Raw genomic sequence first — 13736 nt, forward strand, 5'->3', positions numbered from 1 at the left:
TCTAAGTTCTAGGGGACTGATGACCGAAGTAGTTAAGTCCCATAGTGCTCAGAGCCATTTTCACCTTCCGTTTTTCTTGCAGGCAGGAGACAAACCAGGAAGTAAGTGACAGAAGAATTGAGATACAGCCGGCCTTTGTGGCTGAGCGGTTCTAGGCGCTTCAGTCTGGAACCGCGCGACCGATACGGTCGCAGGTTCGAATCCTGCCACGGGAATGGATGTGTGGGATGTCCTTATGTTAGTTAGGTTTAAGTAGTTCTACGTTCTAGGGGACTGATGACCTCAGATGTTAAGTCCCATAGTGCTCAGAGCCATTTCAACCATTTTTAGACTGGAATAGACCTATCAATTGTTTTAAAACAAAAACATAACGAAAATATTACATAGATGTTATGATTTCTGCATCACCTGAGACCTTGGGAGGCTTTGGATTCTCTTTCGTACTTTTCTATTACAGTGTCAATGACCTACGAAACTGATAACTAAGAACAAATGTTTTATGTGTCATACGTATTGCTTCTTTTCTTTTAGTTACAATGAATGATGAAGTAAAACGTTTTCTAAAAGCCAATATCATCTGAATGAAAAAATGTATAAACTGAAGAAATCTGGAAGTTTCTCTCACATTTGTGTGTATGTGTATAATAATATGTTGATCAATGTTTTTATGTGTATACAGAGTGAACATTAATAAAACCGATGAACCCAGGGAACAGATTGCTGACTGGATATGGGAGAAAAAATGTTGTATGAACATGTGTCCGGAAATGTTTTGTTGCTGCGGTAGGTGGTGTTGACAAATGATAGTTCCTCTGACCACGTGCCGTGTGTTCACTGTGTGTTGCAGGCTGTGTGAGTGACACAGAGTATTGTAAGCAGAAGAATGGTCCGGTATTTATTCTGGGAACAAGCCGAGATGGTGTTTGTGTCGGGCCAAGTAGATGAAAACGGACGAGAGGCAGCATGGCTATACACAAACAAGTACCCTCACAGACACCAACCGCATCACACAACATCTCAAGTCGTTTTTGGGCGTTTGTGTAATCTTGGGTTCTTTTCAGACAGTCGAATGTGCAGGGAGCCGACGGACTGGGTATACAAATTTAGAAGGCCATTTTCTACAGGATATTGAAACGAACTCTAGTACAAGCTCCAAATCTGGTGTATGCACAGTCTGCAGCCTTCCTGCACGTACGTCAGTCTCAAAGGACCCACGATCACACAAACGCCGAAAAAAGGTTTGAAAAGTTGCGTGATGTGGTTGGTGTCTGTGAGTGTACTTGTTTTCATAGAGCCGTGCTGTCTCTCGATCGTTTCCATCTTCTTGACCGTGTACAAACACCATCTCGGCTTGCTCCCAAAATGAATATAGGACCATTCTGTTGCTTAGAGTAGGCTGCGTAAATCATACTACCAGCAACACGCATGAAACACACGGCACGTCGTCCTCTCATTCATTAGCGCCATCTACCGTGGCAACGATGCATTTCCGGACATATGTTCGTAGGGCCTTTTTTCCTCCATTTCCAGTAAGGTATGCATCCCTGCAGTTTGCCAGTTTAAGTAATGTTCACCCTGTATAACTATTTTTGTGTGTCTCATGACAACAAAAATAGGCTGATAAAAATTTTCACAGAGATATGAGTTCATATTAAGTATTTGCTTCCAGTATTTTATTTTGTCTAAATATGTTGTCACAAAATAAAATACACGGTAGTGTGTGGAAGCAATCCCCTCCCCAACCTACCGCTGCCAGCGATGTCTCATGTACAATGATCACCTGACCCCCAACTGCAAACCCCCCCCCCCCACCTGACCCCATTGCAAGGCCTCCCACATTCTTAAAAACTGCCCCAACCTCGCTACTCCTCCTTCCTGTAACATCTGCAATGACCCCATCCCATCTACTCCCACAAGTGTAAAGCCAAACCCCCTCCAGCCACCCCCGAGCTTACAGTCCCTGTCTGTCACGTTGATCCCCCTGTCCATCGCAACAATTCCCTCTGTCCACCTCCCACAATGAGGACATCATCCGGTTCCTTACCGTTGTACTCGAAAATATTCACCCTTTTCAGCACCCTCACACCTTCCAACAAATCTCTCTTGCCGCCTGCTCCGTTTTCCACCTGAACACCTTTGCCACCTACTCCCACAACCAAGCCCACTCACGTTCACCCGCCTCGGCAGCCTAGTTTAAGCCTCTTCCCTTCCCTCTCTTCTCCCCCTCTCTTCCAGCCATGGTACGGCACAAGTATCACATCCTCTTCCAGAACATTTGCTCCTTCCGATCCAACAAATACCTACTCATGCACACCCTCTCCCACCAACAGGTCGACACCTTCCTCTTGAACGAAACCTTTCTCCAGCCCCACCATTCTATCTGCAACTCTTCCTATATCCTCCATTGCACTGTAACTATCCGCACCTCTTCCTATATCCTCCACCGCACTGACGCTCCTGGTCCTTGTGCGCAGGGTGGAGTCGCGATTGGCCACCTTAAGCATATCCCTGTCTAGCCACAACCTCTCCTCAAGGACCCCACAGAACACTTTATCCTCAGCGTCTTCTTCCCCTCCCTAACCATTACCTGTGCCACCATCTATGTCCATTCCACTGCTGCACCATCTCCACCTATGTGATTGCCGCCAACCTCAACATCCATAGCCGCTCTCCTGCCGCCCTTCGGCGGTGACATATGTTCCTCTCCACAATCCAAGGTGACCTTGTTCCCCTTCCCCAGCACATCCGACCCGAAAGTGACACCACTCCAGATGTTGTCATTGCCTCTGTCAACCTCCTGGGGCATATTGCCATCACCACCCTTGACCCCACAGGTAGCAATCACCTCACAATCTTTCTCACCATAATGTCTGCTCACCGCCCCCCTGTGGCTCCCCACCCTGCATCCCCTCCCAAGGTCGTCCATGACTACCACCATGCCAACTGGGATGCCTACCAGGAATCCATCACCACCCAGGTCGAAAGCCACCCTCTTACCTATCCCCATCCTGACGACATCATCCATGCCTCATCCTTCCTTCAGAAGGTAATTACTGACGCCGTGGAGGCCCATGTTCCTACTAAAACCATCCACACCCACCGTCCCACTCTCCCTCCACAGGCTGTTCTCCTCCTCCATGAATCGCGCCACCTCTATCACTCCTTCCTGCGCACTTGTGACAGGGATATACTCCAATGCCACCGGCAAATACAGCGACACGTATGGAACCCTATTACAGGAACTAAACGCCGAGACTGGAGCCAGACCTGCACACGGCTCAACGCCACCCTCCCTATCAACTCCTCCAAGTACTGGTCCGCCTTCCATCGCCTTACTGGTTCCCATTCCGCTCCCCACTACCACCTTCTCCATAACGACCGCCCCCTTCCTGACAACTTCAGTAAGGCCAACTACTTCACTTCCTATCTTTCCGAGGTCTTCTCCATCCCAGACGATCCCCACTTTGTTTATTCTCTTTTCTCGACCATCATGGAATGTGCCGATACCTCAGTCGCTCCACTTGCTCCTAGTGTCCAGTACTTCGGGAAGTTGCCCCCCTCTAACATCAACACTCCAATCACAGCACAAGACATTAAACTTATCCTCTGGTCCAAACGCAACACAGCCCATGGTCACTACTGTGTCACCTACTGCCACCTTTGGGAAAGCCCCTATTCCTTCCTGACTGTCCTCGGCAATGTCTATAATGTCATCCAAACGCAACACAGCCTGTTGTCACTACTGTGTCACCTACTGCCACCTTCGAGAAAGCCCCCATTCCTTCCTGACTGTCCTCGCCAATGTGTATAATGTCATCCTCTCTACCGGCTTCTACCCTGACCTGTGGAAGACTTCCCGAGTCCTCTTGTTCCTCAAACCCAACAAATCCCCTTCTGTTGCCTCTTCCTATCGTCCCATCTGCCTCACCTCCATCTTCAGTAAGGTCTTCGAATCCATCCTCTCCCGCCGTATCCATCAGCACCTTAATCAACACCACGTCCTTCCCCTTACTCAGTGTGGCTTCTGACCCTCCTTCTCCGCTGAAGACCAACTCCTTAACCTTGTTCACCTTCTCTCCCTCCAGCTCAACTCCCATCGCTCCGACTTTTTTGTTTCCCTCGACCTCCAAAATGCCTATGCATCCTGGTCTCCTCTTTAAACTCCAAGCCTATGCCTTGCCTATCAATTTTGTCCGTCTGATAGCTTCCTTCCTCTCTCACCATCCTTCCTATGTCACCACTTCCGTATCTTTTATCCCACTGCTGGCGTCCCCCAGGTCTCTGTCCTCTCCGCCCTCCTTTATCTCTTGTATACTGCTGATACGCCCAAGCCACCCCCACCTGACCACCTTCTCCTGTATGCTGATGACATGGAATTCCTGGCTCTCTATCCTACCCTTCAACGGTCCCATTGCACCCTCCAAACCCACCTTAACCAGTTCACCACTTTGTGTAACCACTGGCTCCTCCATCTCAACCCCTCCAAAACCCAGCACTCATCATAGGCTGCACCACCCGCTCCTTCCGTCTCCATGATTTCTACCTCACCCTTTATGGTCGTCCCATCCAGCTCACCCCCACCCAGAGATACCTTGGCCTCACCCTCGACCTTCACCTCACCTGAACCCCTCACCTCCATACCATCCAGCAGAAAGGCCATTCCCACCTCCACCTCCTGAAACTGCTGTCTGGCCGGATGTGGGCATTGCATCCTTCCACCATCCTCCACACCTACAAATCCCTCATCCGTCCTATCTCCTGTTATGCCAGCGTTGCCTGGATCTCCACACCCTTTTACAAGGCCCTCCAAATCCTCAAACGCCATGTGCACTTCCTTGCCTTCCATATCTGCCTTCCTTCCCCCACACGACTCCTGTATGAACTCATCCCCTTCCCCCAACCTCCTCCTGTTCCTCCATCTCTGCATCCTTTACATTGTCTGCAGGCTTGATCTCCCCACCTCCTGGTTTCCTCCTTGCTCTTTACCTCCCGCCCAATGCCACTCCTCTATCGCTGTATCGTTCCATCTTTCCACCTCCACACCCTACATCTCCTTCATCAGGGCAATTTCCAGCACCTCCCCCTCCCAGATGATGAACTTCGCCGTGACATATACCCTTCCTTCCGACTATAATCTGGCGTTGTTCCCCCCCACCCCAGAGCCCCCTTCTTCCTCTCCCCCATCTTCTCCCAGAGCAGATTTTTCTCCTTCCCCCTCCCCCCCAGAGACCTTGCACCCAATCCTTACCTCATTCCCTCCCACGTCTCTCCATCCCTGGCCCTCTTTGGGGCGCCCCCCGCCCATCTCACCCCTCTTTTCCCCTACATCCCTTCTTCCCTTCTCCTTCATCTCCTTGCGCCTGGCAGATCCTCCATTTTGATCATTGTCAGTGTGCCACGTGAGTGTTGTGATCAGTGCTGTTTCTCCTGTGCATCGAGAGGTGTGACTTTAATTGTGTGCTAGCCTTGTACTTACTATTACTGTCAGTGTTTGTTATGTGCTACGCCATCTGTCAATACTTTTGTGCTCTGGCCATAATGCGCCTTGTGTTCTTTTAACTGTCCCAGTGCATGGTTTTTTTATGTGCACTACTTTTTTATGGTTTTTATCTCCATTTTACAGTCGGCCCTTTTTTTGTCTATTGTCCTCCAATGATATTCCCCCTTTTTTATATCTATGTTCACCATCTTTTCTCCTTTGTTATTTTTAAATGTCTTCTATTGTTTGTTCTATGTCTTTCGGCTGAAGAGCAGCGCATATGCTGCTGCCAGCCCGCCCCATTGGGGAATTGAAATACAATAAAGGAAAAAAAAAGGGGGTAGCAAGCACTTATCGATATGTCTAGTGGCGAACGAGCTATTAATTTTTTCCGTCGCTCGGCCATGGTCAAAATAGAAGAGCCTGGCACTTGTCGTGAACAGAGCGAACAAAGAAATTGCATTATCATACTATGTAAATATAAATTTTTATATATTGGTACAAAACTTGACCTGATTATGTAAACCTAAGCTTGTGTCAAAAGTTTCTAATCTCATCATGGGCCAATAATTAGTTTCTTCAAAATTTCCAGTTCTACGAAATTTTAAAAGCACTTAATATTAAATGTAGAAAGTTGTACCTTTGAAATTATATTCAGCTGGTAACGTAAACATTCCGTAGCTGTTTTCATGAAGCTAACTCATTTTACTTTTTGAAATAGTGAAAAAAGTAAATAAGTCACAAAGTTAAAATGACAGCAGTCTATTAGATATAAGTAATAATGAAACTGTACCAACTTTAACTATGATATAGTAATTGAATAAGGGCACAGAAATTGAGAAAGAGGCTGTTGCGAGACCACTAACTGCCCTCGGTTCTGTTTGATATACACTCCTGGAAATGGAAAAAAGAACACATTGACACCGGTGTGTCAGACCCACCATACTTGCTCCGGACATTGCGAGAGGGCTGTACAAGCAATGATCACACGCACGGCACAGCGGACACACCAGGACCCGCGGTGTTGGCCGTCGAATGGCGCTAGCTGCGCAGCATTTGTGCACCGCCGCCGTCAGTGTCAGCCAGTTTTCCGTGGCATACGGAGCTCCATCGCAGTCTTTAACACTGGTAGCATGCCGCGACAGCGTGGACGTGAACCGTATGTGCAGTTGACGGACTTTGAGCGAGGGCGTATAGTGGGCATGCGGGAGGCCGGGCGGACGTACCGCCGAATTGCTCAACACGTGGGGCGTGAGGTCTCCACAGTACATCGATGTTGTCGCCAGTGGTCGGCGGAAGGTGCACGTGCCCGTCGACCTGGGACCGGACCGCAGCGACGCACGGATGCACGCCAAAACCGTAGGATCCTACGCAGTGCCGTAGGGGACCGCACCGCCACTTCCCAGCAAATTAGGGACACTGTTGCTCCTGGGGTATCGGCGAGGACCATTCGCAACCGTCTCCATGAAGCTGGGCTACGGTCCCGCACACCGTTAGGCCGTCTTCCGCTCACGCCCCAACATCGTGCAGCCCGCCTCCAGTGGTGTCGCGACAGGGACGAATGGAGACGTGTCGTCTTCAGCGATGAGAGTCGCTTCTGCCTTGGTGCCAATGATGGTCGTATGCGTGTTTGGCGCCGTGCAGGTGAGCGCCACAATCAGGACTGCATACGACCGAGGCACACAGCGCCAACACCCGGCATCATGGTGTGGGGAGCGATCTCCTACACTGGCCGTACACCACTGGTGATCGTCGAGGGGACACTGAATAGTGCACGGTATATCCAAACCGTCATCGAACCCATCGTTCTACCATTCCTAGACCGGCAAGGGAACTTGCTGTTCCAACAGGACAATGCACGTCCGCATGTATTCCGTGCCACCCAACGTGCTCTAGAAGGTGTAAGTCAACTACCCTGGCCAGCAAGATCTCCGGATCTGTCCCCCATTGAGCTTGTTTGGGACTGGATGAAGCGTCGTCTCACGCGGTCTGCACGTCCAGCACGAACGCTGGTCGAACTGAGGCGTCAGGTGGAAATGGCATGGCAAGCCGTTCCACAGGACTACATCCAGCATCTCTACGATCGTCTCCATGGGAGAATAGCAGCCTGCATTGCTGCGAAAGGTGGATATACACTGTACTAGTGGCGACATTGTGCATGCTCTGTTGCCTGTGTCTATGTGCCTGTGGTTCCGTCAGTGTGATCATGTGATGTATCTGACCCCAGGAATGTGTCAATAAAGTTTCCCCTTCCTGGGACAATGAATTCACGGTGTTCTTATTTCAATTTCCAGGAGTGTATTATGGAGGTCAAACTTCAAAGCTTATCGGTCTGAGAATTTTATTCATTATAAACAGAGTATAGATTTAGCTATAGAAAAATTGTTATCGATGTAGTTCATCAATTAACAACGATATAGGTAATTTTGTAGTAAAAAATGGGTGCAGGATAAGCACTGTTGCCGACGCTGGAAACAAGCTTAGATTGAGTGCTTCTTCGCCGCCCGCACCGCGCATATACAATATAAAGTTCGACGTGATTGCACAGAAGAAGTTATTCGATCGGCGTCAGTCATACGGAAATGTTACGCTCCGCTACAGGTCAAGTTTCGTACCAATATTTAAAAATTTATCTTTACATAAGATTATTATGCAATATCTTTGTTCGCTATGGCCACGAAAAGTACCAGGCTCTACTATTTTGACCATGACCGAGCGACGGAAAAAAATTAATAGCTCGTTGGCAACTAAATATATCGATAAGTGCCGTAATTCTGTCCGTGTTCGCTTAAGCCACGCATTGTGATAGTGACGACTGACATTGTTTTTCGTTCTAAGTATATATCCCTATTACCTTGTGAAACTGTTTAAAAGTGAGCTTACTTGGATTAATAATTCACCTTGAAAGCTCGTGTTTCGTTGTCGATGTTCTGTTTCGTATGCTGCTTATAGAAAACCGCATAGCAATTGCCTGAGATTATTCTCCACTTTTAAGGCGAGCAGTCAAATTTACGTAATTAGAAACAGAGAGTAGCAATCGTCTCTGAACTGTGTCAAACACTGATTACGACAGAAAAAGCTTTATGATTTTCAAAACTAATTCTTGTGCATGTGAACTTCTGTCAGATTATACAGTTCCGTTAAAAGACGGTAGACTTATTTATCGTCGTGATTTCTGGCTCCGCTGCATTATTCTTAGACAGTCATAACAGCTTCGGTGAGCTGAGTTGTGGGCCATGCTATGTCCATTTGTATTCGTATCAGGTGACGTCTAAGGACTTAAGATGACATGGCTGCCGGTCCGTATCGTTGGGTGTTCAAGGTGTTCGGACGATTGTTTCTTTATCGAACATTATTGAACAGCACATTCCCCATCGCTTTTTGCCTGTTCGCAAAAATAGTTTTCAGGTCCTTGTAAAAGGCTGTGGTTTTTCAGGCTCTTGTACGAAGCTGTGGTATCCAAAAATCGCACAAGACCACCAGACATTTCAACTTATAAAACTAAATTACAGAAAGTATATTTTTTTAGGCCAGCCGGAGTAGCCGTGCGCTTCTAGGCGCTACAGTCTGGAACCGAGCGACCGCTACGGTCGCAGGTTCTAATCCTGCCTCGGGCATGGATGTGTGTGACGTCCTTAGGTTAGTTAGGTTTAATTAGCTCTAAGTTCTAGGCGACTGGTGACCTCAGAAATTAAGTCGCATAGTGCTCAGAGCCATTTGAACCATTTTTTTACCTCCCGCCCCACAGTGTTACTTCTGTGAAGCAACAAAACTGTGATCTTTGATGGTGTTCATCAGAAATGATTTAGAAATTGCTCAGAAAAGTTTCATGTATATGTCTGTCTATGTATTTTGAGAAGAGGGGCATTCACAGTTCTGTGAACTGCAGGAAATGCCCTACTGTGAAAAGCTGTATCAATCTCCTAAAAGAATCTTATCCACCATATATATGCTTGTGAGCTATTTGGACACAAACGGAATCATCTATCGGATTCATAGCTACAGCGATTACGAATCAGTGACAGGAAGTGGTGAGATTCTGTCAGCACTATTTATACGTTTCTCTACTCATCATGGCGGAATCGGAATGCTACAGTCTCGCACCATAACGTCCGAAACCGGGATCTTCTGTGCTCGTTAAGAAGTTCTGACAATTTTACATGTGCGTCTGCCACTGAACTCGTCAAAAACGGACCCTGCAATCAAACAGGAGTCCCACACCCGTCAAACGATTATGATCAAGAAAACCTTTCACAGTTACAGTGGCATCGTTCTTTGATTTCATAAATTACAACTTTTATTGTAAAATACTACACGTTAAAGGATGGTTTCTACATTTTTCTTGACAAATTCGCGATGTATCAATGCCATCAGCCACATTCTCGTGCTGTGTGGCACAGAATCGACGCTGTAATGTGATCAATATACCACTCAGTGTCCAAAGACCTAGTAAGCATGTCGAGCCTCAGTTACTGGTAGCTATATGTGTCTATACTGACACCACGTTCGATACAGTTTTGCGCTGTCACCATACGAATAGAATACGGGATATCATATTCGATTTGTGGCTGGGTCAGCGAGTTCCTAGCAAACAGTATGCTGTTCTGAACGCAAAGGAAGTTTAGGTTTAAAAGTAGGGAGTATTATTTCAGATTCTAACATCTGTGCTGTCTGGTGCTATGTTTGTGATGGTGTTGGCTCCTGTCTATGTATGCTGTCTGGGCGCTCGTCGACTTGATAAGCCGCTGCTAAGTTCTAAACTGAGGTTTGATTAAGGCCTTAGGAATACTTATTTGTAAGGACCTACCAAGTAGGATAGTACGTTGTGACGACAATAGATACCGTTTTCCCTGAATCCTAGTCAGTGTTTGATACAGTCCACGATGTCACGATATGAGCAAAAATGGTTCAAATGGTTCTGAGCACTATGGGATTTAACTTCTGAGGTCATCAGTCCCCTAGATCTTAGAACTACTTAAACCTAACTAACCTAAGGACATCACACACATCCATACCCGAGGCAGGATTCGAATCTGCGACCGTAGCGGTCGCTCGGTTCCAGACTGTAGCGCCTAGAACCGCTCGGCCACGCGGGCCGGCTATCACGTAAGATTCAGTGGCATATCTAGTGCAGTGAGTTCGATGGCGCTGGCTCTTGTCTCAGAGGAGACATCGCGACAGTATTGGACTGGCTGAATACTGGAGGAGACGGAGAACGGGGACAGATGGTCGTTGTAGTAGCTGGGAACGTGCAACACACAGCAGACTAGAAATCAACCAGTTCTTAATTTCGAAATTACGTATCTGGCTGTGGTACGAGTGCACTACCTGTACAGTACAATAGGTAGCTGACAAACAACTGTCCACCTTTCTAACTGACGAGGTGGCATAGCGACACACACATTCTCGCTCTGACAGGCAGTTAAATGCAGTGTGATGTACCACCAACAACACGCAGGAGCCTGTGGTGGGATTATTCAGTATGATGCACTCCGCAATCTGTATGCAGTTCCGAATACGGCGATACTGTGGTAGGATGTCGGGCGTGCACTGTAATCTCCCTGCATACGCCTGACTGTGAGGCGGAGCCAGTCACTGGCCTGACTAGGGCCAGCGATGTTCCGGCGCCGTGCAGAGTGGCTGTTAACCATGCACACACTTTCATCGGCGGCAACGGCGACGCGTTGTCACAATGTGGCTTTCTCCAAGGGCTGCGTGATATAAATTTAAATAAAAAAACGATTTTACCCACCCCATTCTATCCTGCTACACACACCAGTGGTAAGTTTTTGACTACCGTACAGGTTATGCCCGCGAGATATATATTTTCATAAATTAGGATATGTGCTGTAGTTATTCAGTGGGCTTCCCATCATTTTAAACTTGGGGTAACTAAATTTCTCACCATCGTGAACTTGGGATAAGTTAATTTTCCCGCCTTTTTAAACTCAGTTACGTGACCTATCAGCCGGCCGCGGTGGTCTCGCGGTTCTAGGCGCGTAGTCCGGAACCGTGCGACTGCTACGGTCGCAGGTTCGAATCCTGCCTCGGGCATGGATGTTTGTGATGTCCTTAGGTTAGTTAGGTTTAAGTAGTTCTAAGTTCTAGGGGACTAATGACCACAGCAGTTGAGTCCCATAGTGCTCAGAGCCCTTTGAACCATTTGAACCTATCTCTGTAGAAGCGAGCCCTTGTGTTTCAAACTTGGGGTAACTGAGGTTAAATAAAGACAAACATTCCTATAATTTCACAGCAGTTGTGGCATGAGCATAAGACAAGTCAGATCTGCCCACCAAATTCTAAATATCTAACTTTTTTTATACCTAACGCAATTGGACTTGTCATAGGGGTGAGGAAGGTGGAGAAAATACCCTATGTTCCAGACCTGGGATACCCACGGCGAGTCCTTAAGGTCTGAGTGTTGATAACTTGGGGAAAACATGTTAAGTGGGCCATCAGACAAATCCAGACTGTTTAGTATCTGTAGGGTAAAAAACAGGTTTTCGTAGCCTTTAGGTTCAGAATGGCATCCTTTGTCTAACAGACAGGCTTGGACGTTCAGGGAAAGCAAGTATCTTTTGTCTCTGGTGAATGACATCAGGAGAAAATCCAGGAAATGTGGCAGCAATGCAGGTCATGCTCTTATTCAGGATTAGCCATACTGAATTCCAGCAGGACAATGAACCATATTGGATTCCCCACCAATTTATTCTTATGGCAACAGTCCTAATTCCGTAGCTATATTACAGGAGTGGAGGGATAACCCATTATTACAAATGAGCTATTTTGAATTTTCTGCCGTGTTTTGAATTTCCAGCCATTTAATGCATAAGGTAATTGGCATATATAAGAGGTCGTGTTGGGAGAGTGGGAGCTGGGAATCTGGTGACTGTGCGTAACGTCATATGGTGGAGGGGGAGGGTGGAAATCTGGCAGTAATGCAGGGAACTCCAGAATTGGCAATACCACTCTAATCTCACCCTACGACCTATAAGTTAGATTGAAGAAAGGCGAATCTACGATTATAGAATATATAGATTGGGAGAAGTATTTTGACAATATTGACTGGAATACATCCTATGACATTCGGAATGAAGCAGTGGTAAAATAGAAGGACTGGATGATTATCTATAACTTGTGCAGAAAAGAGGGAGCAGTTACGTGCGTCGAAGAGCACAAAAAGGGAACAGTAGTGAGAAGGAAGTAAGATAGAGATGAAGCCTCTTCCCAATATTATTCAATTTGTACATTGAGATAGCTGTGCAGCAAACAAAGGAGAAATTTGGATACTAATTTATGTTCAGGGTGAAGAACAAAAACTATTGAGGTTTACAGACGACACAGTAATTCCGTTAGAAAGTACAAAGTACTAGCAGATTAGTTGAATGGAATGGATAATGTCTAGAAAAGAGGTGTAAGATAAATACACTGAAGAGCCAAAAAAACTGGTACAAGTGCCTAACATCGTGTAGGGCCCCCGTGAGCACGCAGAGGTGCCGCAGCACGACGTGGCACGGACTCGACTAATGTCTGAACTACTGCTAGAGGGAATTGACACCATGAATCCTGCAGAACTGTCCATAAATCCGTAAGAGTATGAGGAAGTGGAGATCTTTTCTGAACAGGCATTCCAGATATGCTCAATGATGTTCATGTCTGGGGAGTTTGGTAGCCAGCGGAAGTGTTTAAACTCAGAAAAGGGTTCCTGGAGCCACTCTGTGGCAATTCTGGACGTGTGAGGTGTCACATTGTCCTGCAGGATTTGCCCAAGTCCGTCGGAATGCACTATGGACATGGTTCAAATGGTTCAAATGGCTCTGAGCACTATGGGACTCAACTGCTGTGGTCATTAGTCCCCTAGAACTTAGAACTACTTAAACCTAACTAACCTAAGGACATCACACACATCCATGCCCGAGGCAGGATTCGAACCTGCGACCGTAGCAGTCGCACGGTTCCGGACTGCGCGCCTAGAACCGCGAGACCACCGCGGCCGGCCTATGGACATGAATGGATGCAAATGATCAGACAGGATGCTTACGTACGTGTCACCTGTCGGAGTCGTATCTAGACGTATCAGGGGTCCCATATCACTCTAACTGCACGCGCCCCACACCATTACAGAGTCTGCACCAGCTTGAACGTTCCCCCACCGATGTGCAGGGTCCATGGACTCATGAAGTTGTCTTCACACCTGTACACGTCCATCCGCTCGATACAATTTGAAACGAGACTCGTCCGACCAGGCAACATGTTT

This window comes from Schistocerca nitens, chromosome 3 (genome assembly GCF_023898315.1).
Source record: "Schistocerca nitens isolate TAMUIC-IGC-003100 chromosome 3, iqSchNite1.1, whole genome shotgun sequence".
NCBI classification, from domain to species: domain Eukaryota; kingdom Metazoa; phylum Arthropoda; class Insecta; order Orthoptera; family Acrididae; genus Schistocerca; species Schistocerca nitens.